At 47.7% G+C, this 24,531-nt stretch overlaps 1 long non-coding RNA gene across 2 annotated transcripts; it reads right to left on the bottom strand.

Annotated features, from left to right (window-relative positions):
* Nucleotides 1–19,253: 19,253 nt before the first annotated feature.
* LOC127305962 (uncharacterized) lies at nucleotides 19,254–22,849 on the bottom strand. Of its 2 annotated transcripts, none has more exons than XR_007854256.2 (6): nucleotides 22,333–22,849; nucleotides 22,195–22,239; nucleotides 22,057–22,116; nucleotides 21,495–21,732; nucleotides 21,306–21,369; nucleotides 19,254–20,427 (listed from the first exon to the last, which is right to left on the bottom strand). It is a non-coding gene; the product is annotated as an uncharacterized lncRNA (long non-coding RNA). The 2 variants fall into 2 exon arrangements; XR_007854255.2 differs by having other exon boundaries at nucleotides 21,301–21,369; nucleotides 22,333–22,848.
* Between the last annotated feature and the right edge of the window lie 1,682 nt (nucleotides 22,850–24,531).

The raw sequence follows: 24,531 nt of genomic DNA, 5'->3' as shown, positions 1-24,531 counted from the left end.
GAGCATCATAGCTCGAGTACTGTCGAGAAAATCGTCGCCTTGGTTGATAATTTCGACCGCGGTCTTCCTCTGGCGACCGATGCCGTTTGTTGTGAACAGCATCTTCTCCATCTGCCCATCTGTTTGCTATTTCCATTAGTACGGATACTATCTTTGGATTGGTCCTCCCCAAGTCCTCGACAAAATCTCCATGCCTGATTCCTGTGACGAACGCATCTATTGCTCTCTCGTCAGATATGTTTTCTGCCGAATTTTTGATGATATTCCACCTTTGGATATACTTTCTCATTGGCTCGTCTGGATTTTGTCGGCACGCCCTCAGTTCCTCTAATGACGCAGGTTTTTTGCATGTGGACCGGAAGTTCTTGACGAACACGTCCTCGAAACTATCCCAGCTGTCGATAGATCCTGGAGGAAGTTTCTTTATCCACGATCGCGTGGCTCCACTCAAATGCACCTGGATGCTTTGCATAGCTGTTGCTCTGGTTCCTCCTATGAGCTTCCCTGTCTCGAGATAATCAACTAGCCAATCATCTGGATCTTGACGGCCATCGAATTTCTTGAAGTTATCAGGCAACTTGAATCCCGAAGGGACTCGAGTTTTTCGGACTCTTCTCGTGAAGCATGGCAAACCGCACATATCCTCGTCGTTTAGCTCTGGGGAGTGCCGATGTTCCCTTCTACTTTGTCGCGCTCTGTCAACCCTTGCTTGTGCTGCCGTGTCCCTTGCTCCACTTGGTTCTTCGGGAGCTGCTGTTGTTGCCGTCGCAGGTCGTGGACTATTTTCCCTTGCTGCTCCTTCGGGAGGTGTTGATGCAAACGCCGTTCCCATGGCTCCAACTCCTGCCATTGCCATGTTATACAATGCCTCCCTTGGGTCTCCTGGGGGTGGCCTAGATGCGAGGATGAAAGCTTGTGTCGCTATATACCCAGCTTCTGGTGTCTTAGGGATGATGTTCCCTCTCGTGTCTATCGACATAAAAGACATGTCGAGGTTTTGAACCAAGTGCTCTCTTTCTCCTTCAGGTACGTTTTGTAACCTTGATCTTGCTCTGTTCCGAGCTTCCCTGTGGCTATCACCCGAAGTTCTAGATTGTCGACTCAGCTCTGCCCTTCGCCTACTTGATGCAGAGGCTGTCTCCCTTCTTCTGTTTAAAGCAGCTGTCTATTTTTCCAATTCCCTTGCAGCTCGTGCAAGCCTATATTGATATGCTTGTAACTCTTCTGGCGTGGCTGTGGTAGCCATTGGTTCTGAGCCATCCATAGCTCTTGCGGCTCTATCCCATGCTGCTTGTGGAAGTTGAACTCTATCTCGTGGCTGTGACCCGATATATTTGTTGCCTAGGCCACGTCGCAAATCAGAGGGATCAACGTATGGATTTCCCAAATCGTCGAAAGCCTCCGATGTTTCCTCCTGATCATGGCTTGGCTCTCCGATGACATAAATCTGATGATATTTTGCATTCAGATCTATGCTGGGTTTGGTGACACCATCATGAATATTGGTGAAGAACTTGCCCACTGTAGTGGATTTGTCGATGAAGTTGAAGTCGTCGACACCGCCGAGCCATCGCTTATATAGGAGTCCGCAGATGACTCGAAGGAAATGTCGCTGAAGATTTTGGCGAGCTTTTCGCTTGCCCTGGTGCTGATGAAGCGTGGCGATGAAGTCTCCTCTTCACCTGACTCGATGGATGATGTTGAGCTTGAAAAATCGGAATCGACCGCCGAAAATCCCGACGAGATCGGAACTTCGAGACGATACGTTCCCTCTTTCTCGACTCGAAAGTGGAATCTTCCGAACGTCATCTCCATAGGCTCCACCAGATACGCATATGCATCCAAACGGGAGGGTGGGTGAGGCACAAAATCGACAAGACCAGTTGCGATCTGTTTACCTCTATCCATTGCATTGCTTGCAGTTGATGAAGTCGACGATCTTGAACGTGCCATCGAGATCAGATCCTTACGCCTCTAGTCCCCACAGACGGCGCCAGTTGACAAGGGATTAACTTGTCAATGCCCACGGGTTGTAGACTAGGGTTTAGTTGAAAGTAGAAGGTAAGTAGATCTCGAAGGTTTCGGCCGAAAAGTACTCGACGATTATGAAAACTAGGGTTTTGGAGACAATGATTCGATACTTTCTTTGTCCCTCGACTCCCCCTTATATAGGAGGTGGAGCCGAGGGATTCGTGTTGTACAAGTTACAGAGTCCAGGAAGGTTTACAACTCATCCCGCAAGATTACAAACACCACCTCTATTACAATTCTAACTTTCCTTAATATAAACTTGGGCTTCCGAATCTTCATATTCTTCGGGTCGTGGGCCTTCAGTAAACCCAGGGTACTATCTTTGGCAGGCCCATTGGGGATGCCTATGTCAACTGGTCATTGGCTGCGGCAGCCCCACAGAGCGGCAATATATGTCTTTTCCTGAAAAATATACGACCCCACTGGTCATTGGCTGCGGAGGCTCCACAGAGCGGCAATATATGATTTTCTCTAAATAAATAGACGACCCCACTGGTCATTGGCTGCAGCAGCCCCACAGAGCGGCAATATATGTCTTTTCCTGAAAAATATACGACCCCACTGGTCATTGACTGCGGCAGCCCTATAGAGCGGCCCCATTTGTCATTGGCAGCAACGCGTATAAAATCATGACATAAAACGGCCCACACGTCAGCGCTAGATGGATGGCTGCTCCGACGTGTCTCCTGACCCTACCCGTCAGCACGAGACGGTCAGGGAGGAGCTGCCCCTGTGCGGCCCCACCCGGTCAGACTAATGGTCAAGGCCTCTGACCTGACGGCTACCGGCCGTTCCAGCACTTGTGGGTGTTTCAAACTAGAGGAGGGGAAAAGCGGGGAAAAACTAAGGGACTGGGAAAACTGAGTACAACTAACGAACCAGGGGCACGCAAATAGAAATCCCAAAAAACTAAGGGCGGGGCGTCGGCGGCCGGCGGCGGTACTACCTGCAGAGGCGAGATAGTGGCCCGAGGCGTGGGGCGACGGAGGCGTACGCTGGCCCGAGGCGGCGGCAGACACGGCGGCCCGAGGCGGCGGCGCGGCAGAGGGCGCGGAAGAGATCGTGGCGTGGGGCGGCGGAGGAAGACGGGGGCCCGAGGCGGCGGCAGACACAGCAGCCCGAGGTGGCGGCAGAGTGCGGCCCGTGGTGGCGGCGCTGCAGAGGGTGGCGGCGGCGGCAGAGGGTGGCGGCGGCAGAGGGCAGCGGCGATGGATTTCGGCAGCCCAGCGGCGAGAGGGCGGCGGCGGATCTCCGTGTCGCGGGTCATGCCTCGCCCCGCGATGCGCGGAGGCTTTTATAAGCAGACCCCTTTTGTCGCGGGTCGTGCCACCACCCGCGCCAAAAGGAGGGGGGCCTCTTGTCACGGGTCGTGCCACCACCCGCGAAAAAAGGGGGGTGAGGCTGATCCGTTGACTTTCCATCCAGCGGATCCGGCCATTTTCATCCAACGGTCTGGAGCCGTTGGATGAAAAGGCCATGGATCAACTCCCTTTTCTGTTTCTTTTCTACTGGCCCGCTGTCGTCGTCGTGCCACGTGTCGCTTCCCAATGCCACGTGTAGCCGCCGCTTCCACGTGTCATGCACTGCCGCTTCCCCGTGCCACGTGTCGTCAAACTTACCGCGTTGCTCGCGCGCGCTATAAATCGCCACGTGCGCGCGCAACCAACCGCCACGGAAACTTCACCGCCGCTTCCCCGCGCCACGCCGCCGCCACCACCGCTCATTCGCCTCCGGATGCCGCCGCGCCGCCGCAGGTCATCCGGTTTTTGTGGAGTCCGAGCGCGTCCGAACGGTAGGTTCTACGCCGAGATGCGCGCCGGTGGCTTCCGCCTCACCCTCGGCACGTACAACACGCCGGAGCTGGCGGCGCATGCCTACGATGCGGTCGTGTGGCGATTTCGGCGGCCACGGCGCGACATGAACTTCCTGGACATCAAATCGCGACATGAGTTCCTCGCGCCAGAGCCGTGCCTCGTCAACGACGAGGACCGTCACCGCCACCGCCAGGTGCAGCGCCGGACCGCCATCGCCGAGCACGACGAGGAGTTGATGCGCCAGTGGAGGGCGCATTTCCCCAGCGACGTCGACAACACCGACGGTTCTTCGCTGACCTCAGGGCACAGCGCAGGTTCGACAGGGGAACATATTGTGTAGAAATACAGGACCGAGAATTCTAATCTCTTCAACTAGGTGAACGAGGAGGTGCGTCATAATATTGAAGAAGGATGCTGGGAACAACAACTCGAAGCTGACAAGACATTCGACCACATCAACCTGTAACTCTGACAAAGTTTCTGGATCCATTACCTTTTTAGAAATTGCGTTGAGAAATGCACATATCTTCACAATGGTTAGTTGAACATTTTCTGGTAGAAGTCCCCTCAATGCAACTGGAAGCAATTGTGTCATAAGCACATGGCAGTCATGAGACTTTAGGTTCTGGAATTTTTTTCTCCTTCATATTTACTATTCCCTTTATATTCTGATCTTATACCGAAATGCACCGCATATCGGTCATTTATTTAAATTCTCGTACTTCTCACCGCGATAGAGGATACAGTCATTAATGCATGCATGTATCTTCTGCATATCTAATCCTAGAGAGCAGACAAACTTCTTTGCTTCATACGTACTGGTGGGCAATTCGCTCTTTCTTGGAAGCAACTTCTTTAATATTATCAGCAATTTTTCAAATCCCGAGTCAGCCACACCGGCCTCTGCGTTCCATTTCAGCAATTCCAATATGCTACCCAGCTTTCTCTGCCCATCTTCATAACCTGGGTACAACAATTTTTGGTGGTCCTCTAACATCTTGTCGAACTGCAACCTCTCCTTATCTGTGCCACAGTCTCTCCGTGCATCAAAAATGGCCCGACGAAGATCATCATCACCAGGCTCATCTGGTGCCCGTTCTTCACCTCCTTCTTCTTCATTGTCTTCCATTTTGGTATCATCGTATTCAGGGAACATAGATCGGTATGTGTCATCGATATCTTCTTCTTCGTCGCCGTCTTCCATCATAACCCCTTCTTCTCCGTGCTTGGTCCAAACATTATAGTAGGACATGAATCTGTGCCGAAGCAAGTGGCTATGAATGTCTCTTGAGCAAGAGTAATCTTTCTCATTCTTACATTTCAGACATGGACAACAAATAAAACCTTGCTTCGACTTGTTGACCTCGGCCACAAGCAGGAAAGATTTCACGCCCTCTCTGAAAGCAGGATTGCATCAGTTACCCTACATCCATGGATGACTCATCTGCACCATAAGTACAATTATGTATCAAATGCAATCACCATGTTAAAATAATTATTGTGCAGAAGTATACGAGAAAATAGTTGCTAACCTTTAATTGGGATCAAAAGAGGAGAAATATTATCAAATAAAATCAAGTGGCATCCTCACAAACATTTCATCAAACACCTCTTGTGCATATGAAGAAAAAAAGAGCTAGCATAAACCTCCACCTTTCACCACCAAGGAAAAATAGGGAGGTGGCGGCTGGCTGTGTATATATAGGCCTGGACCTTCTGTCCCGGTTTGTGGCTCAAACCGGGACAAAAGGGGTGCCAGCAGGCCGCAGAAAGCCTCAAGCCCTTTTGCACCTGGATGCTTTGCATAGCTGTTGCTCCGGTTCCTCCTATGAGCTTCCCTGTCTCGAGATAATCAACTAGCCAATCATCTGGATCTTGACGGCCATCGAATTTCTTGAAGTTATCAGGCAACTTGAATCCCGAAGGGACTCGAGTTTTTCGGACTCTTCTCGTGAAGCATGGCAAACCGCACATATCCTCGTCGTTTAGCTCTGGGGAGTGCCGATGTTCCCTTCTACTTTGTCGCGCTCTGTCAACCCTTGCTTGTGCTGCCGTGTCCCTTGCTCCACTTGGTTCTTCGGGAGCTGCTGTTGTTGCCGTCGCAGGTCGTGGACTATTTTCCCTTGCTGCTCCTTCGGGAGGTGTTGATGCAAACGCCGTTCCCATGGCTCCAACTCCTGCCATTGCCATGTTATACAATGCCTCCCTTGGGTCTCCTGGGGGTGGCCTAGATGCGAGGATGAAAGCTTGTGTCGCTATATACCCAGCTTCTGGTGTCTTAGGGATGATGTTCCCTCTCGTGTCTATCGACATAAAAGACATGTCGAGGTTTTGAACCAAGTGCTCTCTTTCTCCTTCAGGTACGTTTTGTAACCTTGATCTTGCTCTGTTCCGAGCTTCCCTGTGGCTATCACCCGAAGTTCTAGATTGTCGACTCAGCTCTGCCCTTCGCCTACTTGATGCAGAGGCTGTCTCCCTTCTTCTGTTTAAAGCAGCTGTCTATTTTTCCAATTCCCTTGCAGCTCGTGCAAGCCTATATTGATATGCTTGTAACTCTTCTGGCGTGGCTGTGGTAGCCATTGGTTCTGAGCCATCCATAGCTCTTGCGGCTCTATCCCATGCTGCTTGTGGAAGTTGAACTCTATCTCGTGGCTGTGACCCGATATATTTGTTGCCTAGGCCACGTCGCAAATCAGAGGGATCAACGTATGGATTTCCCAAATCGTCGAAAGCCTCCGATGTTTCCTCCTGATCATGGCTTGGCTCTCCGATGACATAAATCTGATGATATTTTGCATTCAGATCTATGCTGGGTTTGGTGACACCATCATGAATATTGGTGAAGAACTTGCCCACTGTAGTGGATTTGTCGATGAAGTTGAAGCTGTCGACACTGCTCGAGCCATCGCTTATATAGGAGTCCGCAGATGACTCGAAGGAAATGTCGCTGAAGATTTTGGCGAGCTTTTCGCTTGCCCTGGTGCTGATGAAGCGTGGCGATGAAGTCTCCTCTTCACCTGACTCGATGGATGATGTTGAGCTTGAAAAATCGGAATCGACCGCCGAAAATCCCGATGAGATCGGAACTTCGAGACGATACGTTCCCTCTTTCTCGACTCGAAAGTGGAATCTTCCGAACGTCATCTCCATAGGCTCCGCCAGATACGCATATGCATCCAAACGGGAGGGTGGGTGAGGCACAAAATCGACAAGACCAGTTGCGATCTGTTTACCTCGATCCATTGCATTGCTTGCAGTTGATGAAGTCGACGATCTTGAACGTGCCATCGAGATCAGATCCTTACGCCTCTAGTCCCCACAGACGGCGCCAGTTGACAAGGGATTAACTTGTCAATGCCCACGGGTTGTAGACTAGGGTTTAGTTGAAAGTAGAAGGTAAGTAGATCTCGAAGGTTTCGGCCGAAAAGTACTCGACGATTATGAAAACTAGGGTTTTGGAGACAATGATTCGATACTTTCTTTGTCCCTCGACTCCCCCTTATATAGGAGGTGGAGCCGAGGGATTCGTGTTGTACAAGTTACAGAGTCCAGGAAGGTTTACAACTCATCCCGCAAGATTACAAACACCACCTCTATTACAATTCTAACTTTCCTTAATATAAACTTGGGCTTCCGAATCTTCATATTCTTCGGGTCGTGGGCCTTCAGTAAACCCAGGGTACTATCTTTGGCAGGCCCATTGGGGATGCCTATGTCAACTGGTCATTGGCTGCGGCAGCCCCACAGAGCGGCAATATATGTCTTTTCCTGAAAAATATACGACCCCACTGGTCATTGGCTGCGGAGGCTCCACAGAGCGGCAATATATGATTTTCTCTAAATAAATAGACGACCCCACTGGTCATTGGCTGCAGCAGCCCCACAGAGCGGCAATATATGTCTTTTCCTGAAAAATATACGACCCCACTGGTCATTGACTGCGGCAGCCCTATAGAGCGGCCCCATTTGTCATTGGCAGCAACGCGTATAAAATCATGACATAAAACGGCCCACACGTCAGCGCTAGATGGATGGCTGCTCCGACGTGTCTCCTGACCCTACCCGTCAGCACGAGACGGTCAGGGAGGAGCTGCCCCTGTGCGGCCCCACCCGGTCAGACTAATGGTCAAGGCCTCTGACCTGACGGCTACCGGCCGTTCCAGCACTTGTGGGTGTTTCAAACTAGAGGAGGGGAAAACTGGGGAAAAACTAAGGGACTGGGGAAAACTGAGTACAACTAACGAACCAGGGGCACGCAAATAGAAATCCCAAAAAACTAAGGGGCGGGGGGCGTCGGCGGCCGGCGGCGGTACTACCTGCAGAGGCAGATAGTGGCCCGAGGCGTGGGGCGACGGAGGCAGACGCTGGCCCGAGGCGGCGGCAGACACGGCGGCCCGAGGCGGCGGCGCGGCAGAGGGCGCGGAAGAGAGCGTGGCGTGGGGCGGCGGAGGAAGACGGCGGCCCGAGGCGGCGGCAGACACAGCAGCCCGAGGTGGCGGCAGAGGGCGGCCCGAGGTGGCGGCGCTGCAGAGGGTGGCGGCGGCGGCAGAGGGTGGCGGCGGCAGAGGGCAGCGGCGACGGATTTCGGCAGCCTGGCGGCAGAGGGCGGCGGCGGATCTCCAGGTCGCGGGTCATGCCTCGCCCCGCGATGCGCGGAGGCTTTTATAAGAAGACCCCTTTTGTCGCGGGTCGTGCCACCACCCGCGCCAAAAGGAGGGGGGCCTCTTGTCACGGGTCGTGCCACCACCCGCGAAAAAAGGGGGGTGAGGCTGATCCGTTGACTTTCCATCCAGCGGATCCGGCCATTTTCATCCAACGGTCTGGAGCCGTTGGATGAAAAGGCCATGGATCAACTCCCTTTTCTGTTTCTTTTCTACTGGCCCGCTGTCGTCGTCGTGCCACGTGTCGCTTCCCAATGCCACGTGTAGCCGCCGCTTCCACGTGTCATGCACTGCCGCTTCCCCGTGCCACGTGTCGTCAAACTTACCGCGTTGCTTCGCGCGCGCTATAAATCGCCACGTGCGCGCGCAACCAACCGCCACGGAAACTTCACCTGCCGCTTCCCCGCGCCACGCTTCGCCGCCACCACCGCTCATTCGCCTCCGGATGCCGCCGCGCCGCCGCAGGTCATCCGGTTTTTGTGGAGTCCGAGCGCGTCCGAACGGTAGGTTCTACGCCGAGATGCGCGCCGGTGGCTTCCGCCTCACCCTCGGCACGTACAACACGCCGGAGCTGGCGGCGCATGCCTACGATGCGGTCGTGTGGCGATTTCGGCGGCCACGGCGCGACATGAACTTCCTGGACATCAAATCGCGACATGAGTTCCTCGCGCCAGAGCCGTGCCTCGTCAACGACGAGGACCGTCACCGCCACCGCCAGGTGCAGCGCCGGACCGCCATCGCCGAGCACGACGAGGAGTTGATGCGCCAGTGGAGGGCGCATTTCCCCAGCGACGTCGACAACACCGACGGTTCTTCGCTGACCTCAGGGCACAGCGCAGGTTCGACAGGGGAACATATTGTGTAGAAATACAGGACCGAGAATTCTAATCTCTTCAACTAGGTGAACGAGGAGGTGCGTCATAATATTGAAGAAGGATGCTGGGAACAACAACTCGAAGCTGACAAGACATTCGACCACATCAACCTGTAACTCTGACAAAGTTTCTGGATCCATTACCTTTTTAGAAATTGCGTTGAGAAATGCACATATCTTCACAATGGTTAGTTGAACATTTTCTGGTAGAAGTCCCCTCAATGCAACTGGAAGCAATTGTGTCATAAGCACATGGCAGTCATGAGACTTTAGGTTCTGGAATTTTTTTCTCCTTCATATTTACTATTCCCTTTATATTCTGATCTTATACCGAAATGCACCGCATATCGGTCATTTATTTAAATTCTCGTACTTCTCACCGCGATAGAGGATACAGTCATTAATGCATGCATGTATCTTCTGCATATCTAATCCTAGAGAGCAGACAAACTTCTTTGCTTCATACGTACTGGTGGGCAATTCGCTCTTTCTTGGAAGCAACTTCTTTAATATTATCAGCAATTTTTCAAATCCCGAGTCAGCCACACCGGCCTCTGCGTTCCATTTCAGCAATTCCAATATGCTACCCAGCTTTCTCTGCCCATCTTCATAACCTGGGTACAACAATTTTTGGTGGTCCTCTAACATCTTGTCGAACTGCAACCTCTCCTTATCTGTGCCACAGTCTCTCCGTGCATCAAAAATGGCCCGACGAAGATCATCATCACCAGGCTCATCTGGTGCCCGTTCTTCACCTCCTTCTTCTTCATTGTCTTCCATTTTGGTATCATCGTATTCAGGGAACATAGATCGGTATGTGTCATCGATATCTTCTTCTTCGTCGCCGTCTTCCATCATAACCCCTTCTTCTCCGTGCTTGGTCCAAACATTATAGTAGGACATGAATCTGTGCCGAAGCAAGTGGCTATGAATGTCTCTTGAGCAAGAGTAATCTTTCTCATTCTTACATTTCAGACATGGACAACAAATAAAACCTTGCTTCGACTTGTTGACCTCGGCCACAAGCAGGAAAGATTTCACGCCCTCTCTGAAAGCAGGATTGCATCAGTTACCCTACATCCATGGATGACTCATCTGCACCATAAGTACAATTATGTATCAAATGCAATCACCATGTTAAAATAATTATTGTGCAGAAGTATACGAGAAAATAGTTGCTAACCTTTAATTGGGATCAAAAGAGGAGAAATATTATCAAATAAAATCAAGTGGCATCCTCACAAACATTTCATCAAACACCTCTTGTGCATATGAAGAAAAAAAGAGCTAGCATAAACCTCCACCTTTCACCACCAAGGAAAAATAGGGAGGTGGCGGCTGGCTGTGTATATATAGGCCTGGACCTTCTGTCCCGGTTTGTGGCTCAAACCGGGACAAAAGGGGTGCCAGCAGGCCGCAGAAAGCCTCAAGCCCTTTTGTCCCGGCCCATGGCACAAACCGCGACAAAATAATCCTCACGGACCGGGACAAAAGGCCCTGTACCTTCCAGCTGGTTTCGGGACGACGTGGCCAGGCCATTTGTCTCGGCTCCAGACTGGGCTAGGACAAAAGGCCTGGACGAAAGCCTTGATTTCTACTGGTGTATAGGCGTGATAAAGCCATCCACGGCCTCTTCTGCATGGCACTGTAGCTGTACATGCTCACGATCGTTGTGATCGCTGTTCGGAGGCTGATTGACGTGATCAACCACCTCTGCCTGATCATCAAGTAGTTCTAGCCTTGCAACTCTTCCTTTTCCTACACCATGGTTGGTTAACTAAGAGCAAAGGTGTATTTGCAACATCATCAAATTGGTCGACGTGAAGAAGTGTAGAAGATGTAGATGGAGGAGAATTTGATGGTAGTTGTGAAAAAGGAAACACATCCTCATCAAACACGACATCTCGAGAAATATAGACTTTATTGGTTGGAATACGGAGACACTTGTAACCTTTGTGTAAACAGCTATAACCGAGTAAGACACACTTTTTGGATCGAAACTCAAGTTTACGTTTATTGTATGGGCGAACGTGCAGCCAACAATCACAACCAAACACTTTGAAGAAGGTATAGTCGGGAACCTCATCAAGGAGGCGTTCTAGTGGAGTTTGTATGGAGAGATAACTCGACTTGGGAGTTTATTGATGAGGAAACATGCAGTCGAGAATGCGTCACTCCAAAAACGGTAGGGGCCGAAGCTTGGGCGAGAAGAGTTAAACCCGTCTCAACTATGTGGCGATGTTTTCGTTCAGCAGTACCATTTTGTTGATGCGTATGAAGGCAAGACTGTTGGGTTCGTAGCATAGAAGACAAAAAATTCTACCGCAAAGACAAAAAAAAACAAGATACAATCTATGGAAAAGTCAAGATCTAATCTATGAGATATGTGCAAAGAGATAGATGAGAACTAACACTCGAAGATCCAAAGACTTTACGAGATCCGATCTCGTGATTGATGAAGACGATCCTTCCGGTGTTGCGATCCGGCAGCACTTCCGTACTCGGCCACACGTACGGAGTCGATGAAGACCTTTCTCTCCCTGTTCCAGCGGGCAGCGGAGGTAGTAGATCCCTTCGGAATCACAACAACACGACGACATGGTGGTGGTGGGCTTCACCAAGCCGGCGCAGGAAGTATGAAGAGGAGGAGAGGTGGCGGCTAGGGTTGGAGAGAAAGGGTGGGCTGCGCCCCTGCCCCTCCCCTCTTTATATAGGGGAGGGTCGGCCAGGGCAACCTTGGCCCCTCCAAGCCCAAGGGCTGGCGCACAAGGGAGAGGGGGAACTTGCCTCCCAAGTCTCCCCCCTTTAGGGTTTCCCCTAAACCCTAGGGGTTTTGCCAGCCTGGGCTTTTGAGGCTTGGTGTGCCTGGCCCATTAGGGCTGGGCTGCACCACCTCGGCTTAGGTGGCCCCTCCCGGGGTCGTGGTGGGACCTCCGGAACCTTCTAGAAACCCTCCGGTATTCCACCGAAAAATTCCCGAACTGTTCCGAACCCCGGAAAATAACTTTCCTTATGTGAATGTTATTCTCCGGACCATTCCGAACCTCCTCATGATGTCCTGGATCCCATCCGAGACTCCGAACAATATTTGGTCTCCATCTCATATTCCATATCTACTTAAACAACATCGAACCTTAAGTGTGTCACCCTACGGTTAGCGAACTATGCAGACATGATCGAGACACCTCTCTGATCAATAACCAATAGCGGGACCTGAAGAATCATTAACATACGATACCGATTCCCTTTGTCGCGCGATACTTTACTTATTCGAGGATCGATCATCGGTATCTCCAGGCCTAGTTCAACCTCGTAGGCAGTAGTGGCGAACAGGATGATGCCCTGGACAGACGCGCAGTTGATTGTGACGCAAAACTCCCCTCAAGAGTAGACCAAGCGTCGTAGGCAGTAGTGGCGAACAGGATGATGCCCTGGATAGACTCGGTGGAAGTGGATATGATTGCAGAGAGAATTGCAGCGTCTTGTTGGTGCCATGACGTGTACTCGCACTACGGGAGAGCTCCAGTCTGCCGACGGCTGCCAGTCGTCGGCACAGCAAAGAAGGCCGTCGGCATAGGCTGTGCCGACGGTGACCGTCGGCGTAGCGTCGTCGGCATAGTTCTGGTCGGGGACTGCCCGATCACCGTCGGTACAGACTGGCCGTCGGCACATATTATTGTGCCGACGGTTATACCGTCGGCATAGTATTTCAAAATTTTCAAAAAAAAATTGAAAAAAAATTCAAATTATGTTTTTTTAAAAAATATATTTTTTTTCCAATTTTCTTCTTATTCTTTTTTACTTGTTAATCTTTCACAATCACACTTACACTTAGTACACCTAATATTAGGTCAAATTGCAAACTTCCCAGTTGGTCACCCATCCTCACACTACTCCCACCCCAGCACGCTTAACTTCTTGGTTCTCTTCAGATGAGCTTCCATGAAAGAAATGACGCCCTTGTTGTTAATACTTGCATATCAATCATATTAACCCTTTGACCGTGCTGCCACATCTCTATATTTTTGAATTCTAAACAATTACTTAAGTAAACAACAATGAATATATATAAATAATAATAATATAGAATTTGAAAAACAATTAAATGATTTCATTTTTGTCTTTTTATTTAATATGGAATAATTAATATCAGTAAATACGAATTTGGCAAATAATATGTCTAAATTGATCAGAAAAATGAGAGGAATACAAATATGACATCCATATCATATTTTGAACCTACAATTTAATTTACCCAAAAATCATGAGCAATAGATCAAGTACCTCTAGTTTAAATCTGGTTGACTTTATGGGAAATGAGGTGGGAAACGGCCTCGGCATGACATATTTTGCCGAAATGAGGTCATATTTGGCACATGTGTTGGCCCTAGGATGGGAAGCAAGACCTCGGACGCGGATTTCTAATCTGGCCAACGGAAAACCATCTTTTCATTTTTAGCGTGCCCAAACGGTTTGTATTTGTGAAGCAGCTACATGGGGCGCATTTTAGTATGACGTGAAACCTCCGTGCGATGATAGTAGACCACCTACGCACCACCTATCACATGGCATGTACACGTGTTAGCTATTTGAGAACCCATGCGGCTTCCGGCGGTGTCCCGCCGAATCCGCTGGAAACTGACCGGATTTGAACTGGGCCTCAACTATCCGTCACTCCAGAAATTCCGGAAAAAAGTGTTTTTAGTTCTACGACGCATCATTATATGTGCTAATTTTTGTCCGTTTAGTTTGTTCGCGAATGGGTGCACCCGCACGCCCGGTACGGCGATACCGCATGTCCCGGTGGCCCTGTTTTGGCCAGATGGCAATTTGAACGAAGTCAAAAAATCCCACGGAGCCGCGTGGCATCATTTTATATGTCATGGTAACTATTCCGTTTGTCAAAACTGAGATACGACAATTATCTTGAAAAAACCTTCACGAAAAGGGCTATCACGTCCGGAGTTCTATGGATTTCAGGGGAAATGAGGTGGGAAACGGCCTCAGCATGGCATAGTTTCCCGAAACGAGGTCATATTTGGCACGTGTGTGGGCCCTAGGATGGGAAGCAAGACCCCGGGTGCGGATTTCTAATCCGACCCACGGGCGACCTTCGTTTCATTTTTAGCGTGCCAAAACGGTTTTTATTTGTGAAGCAGCTACATGTGGCGCATTTTAGTATGACGTGAAACCTCCGTGCGATGATAGTAGACCACCTAGGCACCACCTATCACATGGCATGTACATGCGTTAGCTATTTGAGAACCCATGCGGCTTCCGGCGGTGTCCCGCCGAATCCGCTGGAAACTGACCGGATTTGAACTAGGGCTCAACTATCCGTCACTCTAGAAATTCCGGAAAAAGTGTTTTTACTTCTTCGACACATCATTATATGTGCTAATTTTTGTCCGTTTAGTTTGTTCGCGAATGGGTGCACCCGCACGCCCAGTACGGCGATACCGCATGTCCCGGTGGCCCTGTTTTGGCCAGATGGCAATTTGAACGAAGTCAAAAAAATCCCACGGAGCCGCATGGCGTCATTTTATATGTCATAGTAACTATTCCGTTTGTCAAAACTGGGATACGACAATTATTTTGGAAAACCCTTCACGAAAAGGACTATCACGTCCGGAGTTCTATGGATTTTAGGGGAAATGAGGTGGGAAACGGCCTCAGCATGGCATAGTTTCCCGAAACGAGGTCATATTTGGCATGTGTGTGGGCCCTAGGATGGGAAGCAAGACCCCGGGTGCGGATTTCTAATCCGATCCACGGACGACCATCGTTTCATTTTTAACGTGCCAAAACGGTTTTTATTTGTGAAGCAGCTACATGGGACGCATTTTTGTATGACGTGAAACCTCCGTGTGATGATAGTAGACCACCTATGCACCACCTATCACATGACATGTACACGCGTTAGCTATTTGAGAACCCATGCGGCTTCCGGCGGTGTCCCGCCGAATCCGCTGGAAACTGACCGGATTTAAACTAGGGCTCAACTATCTGTCGCTCCAGAAATTCCGGGAAAAATGTTTTTAGCTCTACGACGCATCATTATATGTGCTAATTTTTGTCCGTTTAGTTTTTTCGCGAATGGGTGCACCCGCACGCCCGGTACGGCGATACCGCATGTCCTGGGGGGGGGGGGCTGTTTTGGCCAGATGGCAATTTGAACGAAGTCAAAAAAATCCCACTGAGCCGCGTGGTGTCATTTTATATGTCATAGTAACTATTCCGTTTGTCAAAACTGGGATGTGGCAATTATTTTGGAAAACCTTCACGAAAAGAGCTATCACGTCCGGGGTTCTATGGATTTCAGGGGAAATGAGGTGGGAAACGGCCTCGGCATGGCATAATTTTTCGAAACGAGGTCATATTTGGCACGTGTGTGGGCCCTAGGATGGTAAGCAATACGACGTGGATTTCTAATCCGACCCACGAGCGACCATTTTTCATTTTTGGCGTGTTTGAAAGCCATGAAACCTCGAACATTATAGCTCATTTCTAAGAAAATTTATTTTGGTATTCGAAATATTCCATTTTTGATATTTTTCTATGATAGATCTTGTTTTTCTGCAAAATTTGATATCTATACCTAATAATAAAAGCAAAAGTGTTTCCGTCGTTCGGTTTGGTTTGGTATGTCATGAGAACTACCCTTGAAGTTGACACAATATTACCCACTATGCCACCGGTGAGTCATACCCCAGTTAAGATACTTTTCGTTTGGCACGCGTAAACGAAATTTGATCGAGATCCGTCAAGTCCGTCCAGATATGAAAAGAAGAAACAGCTGCATACCTATAGGAAGCGGATCGGAGTCTTCCTATACGATGGGCTCGTGGCCTAGCTCCGTCCCGAACGGAACGGAAAGATTCGTGAGATTTTCTTTGTAGCCCCCTCTATTATTTTTCTTCGTAACCTTTGCCCAACCCAGCCAATCAATGTGACATATGTGGATCAGGAGTTTGCACACGAACAGAATCATCGTCCGTTTCTGGCACCTCGAGTCGCCCTAGGTACGTCATTGTGTTGTCCGGCTATCGCCGAATCTAGCGTCCCGGTACCGGCAGGAGTCTGGCGACGCGGCTGCTGGGTCGATCGGGCATCAGCACGATTGCATATCATACCGTCGACTTACATGCGGAAAGCTTTCGCAGGTCGCTGAGAGCGACATAATATCCATCGGTGTACTTCATGGCATCCTGAATCCTCCGATTGTTGGCAGCGATCTACAGTCCTACAGATGACAGTTTTGGACGTGTGAAAACACGCACATAGTTATGGGGCTGCCAGAAGCAGCGACAGTTTCCGTAGTACAGGATTACTGCTAGAAATCATAGGTGCCCGTTCATCATGTTGGTCTTCTCGGAACGTGACTTTTCTTAATGATATTATCGACATATGTTCCGCTGTGAATTTGACCTAAAAAAAATCTGGTACGTACGTGATCCAAACCTGCACCTCTAGCTATTTTCATAGAACATATCGCAGGCTTACTTTGAATTCTTTCTAAGTTATCAGGAAACAGTCGAGCATCTCTTCTTATTCCAGCAGATGATTTTACACCATGATGGTTCATGCAATGGAAGTGTAGGCACATTATTGTTTGAAACAGATCGAGGCTGGCAATCCAAAATCCAAATAATGGTGGCGGTATATTGCATAGCAGGCGTTCACCTGCCGGCCGCATATATGGTTTGACTTTGTTGCAGGTCACTCATGCGTTGCACTCATCAGGCAAAGTATAGCATTGTCCTTGAATTTCACGATCCAAATTATTTTTACTTTTCTAATACACTGGTAAAAGCGGCGCTGGTAGGTTCACAATGTTGTAAAGCTAGATTTGTTGCATACATTTAGTTTGCAATAAGATGAAGACGAGACTTAATAAAAAGAAGTTGGATAATATATATGCATTGCGGTCCTTTCAGTTAACGTGACATGACATTTGATTTAGTCTCATTTTCATCTCTTTGGTTAGTAATAGTGCATTTCTCTGTGTGAAACTATTATGTTTATAATTAAAATATTAAAATATGTGACTTAAGATATGGTTTTAAATTTTAAAAATACTTAACTGTATAAAAACTACTATGTTACCAATAGGACTGAAACATTCTTTCTTATAGTTAAGCAAAACACAAGTTGTTGAGGTCGGCTCAATCTAAACCCTCTTGAGATGAATAAAATGGCAATTATGAGATCATGATAGCTTCTCTCGAACCGAAACTTGCTGGTTTCTGCGAAACATTGCGACCTACAAAAAAGAACTTATTTTCTAGCCATCGTGAATGCAGATTGTTTTACTCCCGTTGCAACGCACGGGCACTTTTACTAGTATTATACTTATTTTTCTCAGTTAGAATGATTTAGTTATGCTTTTTTGAAGACTGTCATGGAGAAATAGGAAAAAGCTATGCCGACGGTTAAACCGTCGGCACAGGTCTGTAGTGGAAAAAAAAGGAAAAAAAATATTGTGTCGACGGCCAGAACTGTGCCGACGGTGACCGTCGGCACATCCAGCCTGTACCGACGGCCAATTTAACGCCGACGGTCATCCTCGTCGCCGCGCTCCGGAGGCTACTGTGCCGACGGCCCCGACATTTGGCCGTCGGCACATCGCCTGGCCGTCGGCGTACAGCAATTCTCCCGTAGTGTCGGGATTGTAAATCCTTGGAGGGGCCAATAACAGGATTCGTCATAGTATCAGACGGACAAGGGAGCGTCCCATCGATGAACCCCGTCAAGAGGTGGCTTCAAAGGACAGGGATGACCTGTGCTTTCCAAAAGAGGTAGTTGTCGGGCGTAAGGCGGACGGTGATCAGCGGGGCAAAGTTGAACGGCCTGGAGGATGACGACGAAGAGGAGCTCGCGCCGCCAAAATTCAGAGATGAATTGGAGATCCTCGAGGAGCTTGACTTGGAGCCGGTCGACTCGATGGATTGTGGCGAGGAGTCGCCATGAAAACGCAGCGGAGATGAAGCGACGGCGATATGCTCTGGGTTCGGCGTCGTGGCTTTGATACCATATTAGTTTGATGCATTAGCCAAACTTTCCAAAATCCAAACTGTTGAAAAGAGCTATGCTATATTTTAACGGTGAGATTTTTTTTGTTCTTCTCGCTTTTTATTTTCTACTAGTTGAATGCCCGTGCGTTGCTACGGTATGATAGATTTAGACATGATACATTGGTCAAAATATTTTTAATTAATTCCTCCATCCAAGAATAACTGATTTGGATTTGTGCAAGTTTAGACAAATCTAAGTCATTTTTGGGACGGAGGAAGCTTTTTTGGGACGGGGAAGCATAATACTCCATCTCAACATAAGGTTCGCTCTTAAAATTCACTGGTCAACCGGTCAACCATTTGCTAATTTTACTATAATTTGTGCTTATAATGTCCACAAAATTTATACAAATATATATATGAAATGAAAGAGTTTTGCAAGACGAATCCACAAATTCAACTTAAACATTCTAACATATATTTTGGTACATATTTGCGTTCGTAGTCCTGCGTGCAGAAAAAACATGCCTTATATTTTGGGACACAGTGAGTACTTGCATTATGGCTCTGTTGCGACCATTATCGCCCTACGTCTGGATGACTATCATCTCACCCTTTTCAAATTTCTTCTCTCCCGCACATTTAAAATAATGCACATAAAAAGATGGATACAGTTGCTTGCGTAGGTTTTGCCAATTACGACCTCAATGTCTATTCCTTTTATTTTACTACATAGTCAAATTTGGGTCGTGCTTGTGAATATATATATGATGTTCTCTTCTCATACAGATTCACATATCCTTGTAAGGATAATTGGTTGGGTAAAAAAAATGCAAGACACAATAAAATCCTTGTTCCATGAATCAAATATGTCGAAAAATAAAAGCGACGGGACCATTAGTAGATTAGTGTGTGAAATACATAACAAAAACATGGAAATGCGAGCAAATAATCGGTGCAAATGGGTTGCACAAGGGTATCACATCCATCACCACACGCAGAAAGCTTATTATGAAACATGTGTTGACACATACATAAATCAATTCATCAATCCACGCCATCCAGGGAAGATTTCATCATTCACTACATGGAAGCGCAATTCATCAATCCATGCGAGAAATAAAAGAATTAATTTTCTCATCCTGAAATAAGCATTTCTTGTATTGTTCGAAAAACTGGTGTTCTCTATCACGTCTTCTTTTCTATTATAAAACGATTCATGCATCATCCAATATATCAATAATAGTATACCAGTACTGAATCTACTATACTACCAACTTGCGGACTAAAAAATAAAACCACAGCCAAAGATTTTGTTATTCACCTCTGTTCTCATATTGAAAGGATGTTGGATCTGTTTTTGCTATTCGGTTATTCCAGATGCTCAGTTACTCAAATGACTGTCAAACATAGAGCAAATAAAAAAATTAATTTAGAGAGGATTAGATAAATTATAATAGACTTTAGAGCAGAAAAATAGGTATTAGGTTCTACCAGTTTGTCCCAGCTAAATCTAAAAAAGTAAAGAACTTTGATCAATACAATTCCTTCTTTTCATTTGCCGTTTACTGAATTTGGACAGCATGGCCTCCCGGTCGACAGAATCTTGCCTCCATTCGAAGTTCATTTTCCTCAATGATGCCCATTTCCGTGATGAAATTGCCAAAATATCATCAAACTATATCTGAACAGAACGGAAATTCAGAATTGAAAGCCAACCAGTAATTGAAGTTCAGCCAAAACCATACACTTTGTTAACTCTTTCAATTTAGTGAATTGCCTGCTGCAGGCATGTCATGCGTTTTGGAAGTGCAACACATATTTTCAGGTTGTAATAATCATGTGCTAAAATTGCAGTAATGCACGGAGTGATGATAATTAGCACTTCATATATTTTATCCTGAACAAAAAAAACTTGATTGTCCGCGCAACAAGTTGTGTTAGTCTCCCGTCATTGCAAGAGTTGCTGCTTCAGGACTGAAAATACTGTTGTGCTCCCTGAAGAATTGCATGCTCTGTCCTCCCTCCAACTCCTACGGATATTAAATTGTCCCGAGATGCAGTCGTTGCCACATAATTCCCCGAAAATTTATAGAAAATTTAATTACATTGCATAGATTTATCTCTCTTTGGAATAGGTAGCTAGCTAGCAGCAAACCATATGAGCAATCACAATTATTAAAGTACTGCCATTCCTAACCAATCGCACATGTATACTATGAGACCAAATTAACGGTGGGAATAGTGATCATAAATTCAAACAAATTTCTGCAGAGATCAGTAATATCAACCATGCTAAATTTCGCAAATGGAAGTAGTCCCTTAAAAATATGAAATTATAGCATTTGCGTGCAGCCTGTAAGATGGAGCCAATCAGTAAAGAGGACAAATTCACTACATGGCATCATTATGAAACTGCATGTCTGTCTTTCTGTCTAAATGATATCACTTACGGAATCCTAGCAGTCAAATAATATTCCCGATATCATTATCTAAGCCCTCTGTAGTAATTTCCAATATAATTTTGCAAATAATATTTATAGAAAATGAGCTTATATGTACAACCAGATGCAATCAGTTGTTATGTATTCACCAATTCAACTAAGTACCTTTCAGCGAGAGAATCTAATTCTAGAAGGAAGAAGTCTACAATAGCAGAACAATTCAGAACAAAATATTCAACTGTTTATTCCATTTATCTGGACAACTTAAAAAGGCTGAAATCAACTACAAGCAAGAGGATCAGAAGTTTCTTTATGTCCTGGCTCTGAATTGGGATATAGGCGAGGACTGTGCAAGCTGAGCTCATCTAGGTGAAAAAAAAATGAGCATGATTATGAAGTAAATGCTGATGAGATAAGTTCATCGGCAGACATATCAAAAGTAGTACAAGTACACAATTTTACCTCACCAGATATCAAGACATCTTGCCCGACCACTTCTTGCTGATCCATTATCAGTCCCTTCATGTCAACCTAATTCAGCTACTTAAAGTTAGTATTATATACACATTTGCTTAGTCAGGAATTCAGGATGTGCAGGAACAAGCCATTGATGGTGCATGTGTTCTCGATGGTGTGCTTTTGAAGGAGACGGCTACCTTGCCCATACTCATGTTGGTAAAGACATTGATCATCATTTGTATAATGGTCAGAGGGAGGATCCTTGTGTGTTGCATCGCCAATTAAAAGAGAAGTTCATTCATCAATGATGGCGTCGCCGCTGCGGCCGCTATCGTATTTCTCATTGAAGCGCCATTCTAAGGAGAGGGGGAATCGGCGCACAATTGCTAGCCTCTAGAAGCATGCATGAGAAGGAGACAGTGCCATGGGATTGATCTGCATTTGGAGACTATATTTCAAATGATGTCGCGAATATATGCTTATGGCACCGCTGCACACTCACGCCGCCACCCACATCCCACATGACTCTGAGTGTATTGTTGTCTCCATGATATGCAAATGCAACTGTTCGACTGCCAATAGAAGAATTCAGTCGAATATAAACAAATTTGGGAACCGTAATGGAAAGGGGATAACTCACAAAAAGTACATATGAATACAAAGACTGCACTATAATATAAATGATTGCATAATGAATTTCTGCCATAATGGCGGAGCGTTTTAGCATGATCAACTTGGCATAGGCATTTTTTCAAATACCTTGTACGCAGAGGGATTGTCGATGGCTGGGACATACACCTCTTCAATATTTAGCAGGGCCTACGCAGTCTTGTAAGCAGTCAAAATCATGATTATTCAGGAAAATCTTGAACAGAAGCAAACATAAATCAAGCTTACCTCATCACAAGTGGTGGAGGAGATCTGGAGATGGCTGGTATGGAGCTGCACATGACGACGAGAGAGGAGATAAAAGTGAGATCGATGAGCGCTCGTAAATTGGACGTAAAAGAGGATCCAACCGTTGACAAGAATTACCTGCGACGTAAAAGTGAGATCGATGAGCGATCGGCAAGGTGCTCGAGCTGCCGCACCAGTCGAAGGTAGAGGAGTGGGTAGACCTCGGCACCCCGCCGCCGCCGGGCCAGCGGCTTCTCTAGGAGGCGGTTCAACGAATTTATCCCCGTGATGAGCAGCTGGTCAAGGTGCTCGTCGTTGGTGGCGCCGCTACCATCGCAGCAAACCAGCGCCCAGAGAGGCGTAGTGCCGCCGGACCAGCGCGACGATCCAGAGGATGGGCAGCGCACTCGGGTAGGTCTGGGATGGCGAGCAGCAGGAGCATGATGAACTTCCCCGATTGAGCGCGGTGGATTCCCGATGGCGGTCGTTGTGGGGCTCTAGCTCGGATTCCATGCGCTGGGGGCGAGATGAAAGGTGTGGCGGTGACCAGACCTGATCTAGGGATCCATGGGAGGAACCGAGAAAGTCACGATGGCTTGTCCTTTTCTTCTCGGTGGGTATTATAATCTCAATCGCTAAATTTCACCTATCGGTGGCAGGGAAACATAATTAGGAGAAGATCATTGGAAGGAAATGAAGGAAGGTACCTTGCAATAGGAAAGTGTCTTCCTGGAGCACATCTTGCAATTCGCGACTTGCCTAGTTATTTTGTACGTGATTGAGGAGAACCAAGTCTTAAATAGAAAATATCTTCTCATGCCATAGAGAGTAATTGATGTTACCATAATTATTCAGCGTTGACCGTCTGACTTGATTGGATGTAGAAGTCTGAGATATCGTGACTGATTTTTATACCATAATTAATTTGTGCGTGGAGATATTTTGGGTGCGACTTGATCGGACGAAGCTGAGATAAGGAGAATAGATTAGAGGGTCCGGATTGTTTTAATGACGACCATCAAATGCGTTGAGTGTCAAACGACCAACTCCCATTTAATAGTAAAGATGTGCATCCGTCTTTTGGACATTTGATTTGTGAAAAGGCTAAGTGTAATTGCTATTCTACGATAATAATTTACCCCCTTTGTCAACAAAGATCTAGTGACTTCTCTTTCCAAGACCAACTGTCCAAATACCGTCATGCAAGAAACGCCACGATCGACTCAACTTCAAGTGAGCAGCAAATCAAGTGAGCGGCAACTAGATAAGATACAAGTCCCGTGCAATCTTCAAGGCCAGTAGGAACACAAGCGGTAGTCAAATTCAGGGCGTCAGCGAAATCTAGAGCAAGCGAGCGCGTTGGGCCGGCGTCGGTCGCGTCATAGCGAGTACGTGCTAGGTGCTGCCACAAGCTTGCAAGCGAAAGAATGCATTCAGCATTCCACCACAGAATCTGCTGCCCGGCGGAGCACGGCTACCGTCCCATCCTTCTCCGTCAAATGAGGTGTGGATCCGGGGCCATGCACTGAATGTCTGAACCTGCATGCGGCAGGCGACGACATGTCTCGGTCACCGTGCTAGACGTAGACGACTCGTGGCCTTATATAGTGTAGATTGAATTCCTGCATCGAATTATCGTGTTCCGAAGGAACCCACGACTTATTAGTGGTTTCTCTGGGAGAAAGACGCTGCGTGGCCGAGAATGATGATTGTCCGTGATGATAGCTGAATAGATCGGAGCCACGGGGAAGCACGCAACGAACCCACAATCGATACTGTTCGAGAACAAGCCACCATTGTCCGTATCACCATGATAACCATACATGAGCGGCAAATAATATTCCTTCCAAAAGCTTGGGCGATCGGCTCGCCGTTGGTGGCCGTCGCTGTTCACTGGTCCTAGCCTGCTATGAGACGAGGCAGGATGAGATGCCCATCGAGCTAAAGAAGATCAATACAGATATGGACAGGACTCGGCATGCTCGCCGGCCGGTTGGCCGCCGGTGGACGCGACCCGTGGCCGAGATGAATAGATGATATGCCAAACACAGTGCAAGTTGGGGCCGCCAAACAAAGCACAAGGTGCTCCACTGGGCTGGGCGGCGGTGCCCGAGATCAGCGAATCGCCTCCCGAATCCCTCGGAAAAGGAAAGCCGGACGCGCGCGTGCCTTTTCCCCGTTGTCGTGGTACGGAAGACATGGATGGATGGATGGACTCTTGTGCTGTGCTGCAGCAGTAGCTTTCGGTCGAGCCGGGCACGCTTTGCTTGCACGGTCGCCGGCCTCGCCGATCTGTAATGGAAGCTTCTTCAGCTGGTGCGCTCGCTTCTTTCTTAG

The sequence above is a fragment of the Lolium perenne genome, chromosome 6 (genome assembly GCF_019359855.2).
Source record: "Lolium perenne isolate Kyuss_39 chromosome 6, Kyuss_2.0, whole genome shotgun sequence".
NCBI classification, from domain to species: domain Eukaryota; kingdom Viridiplantae; phylum Streptophyta; class Magnoliopsida; order Poales; family Poaceae; genus Lolium; species Lolium perenne.
Note: the sequence above shows the minus strand (reverse complement) of the source record. Positions and strands in the feature narration are given on the sequence as shown.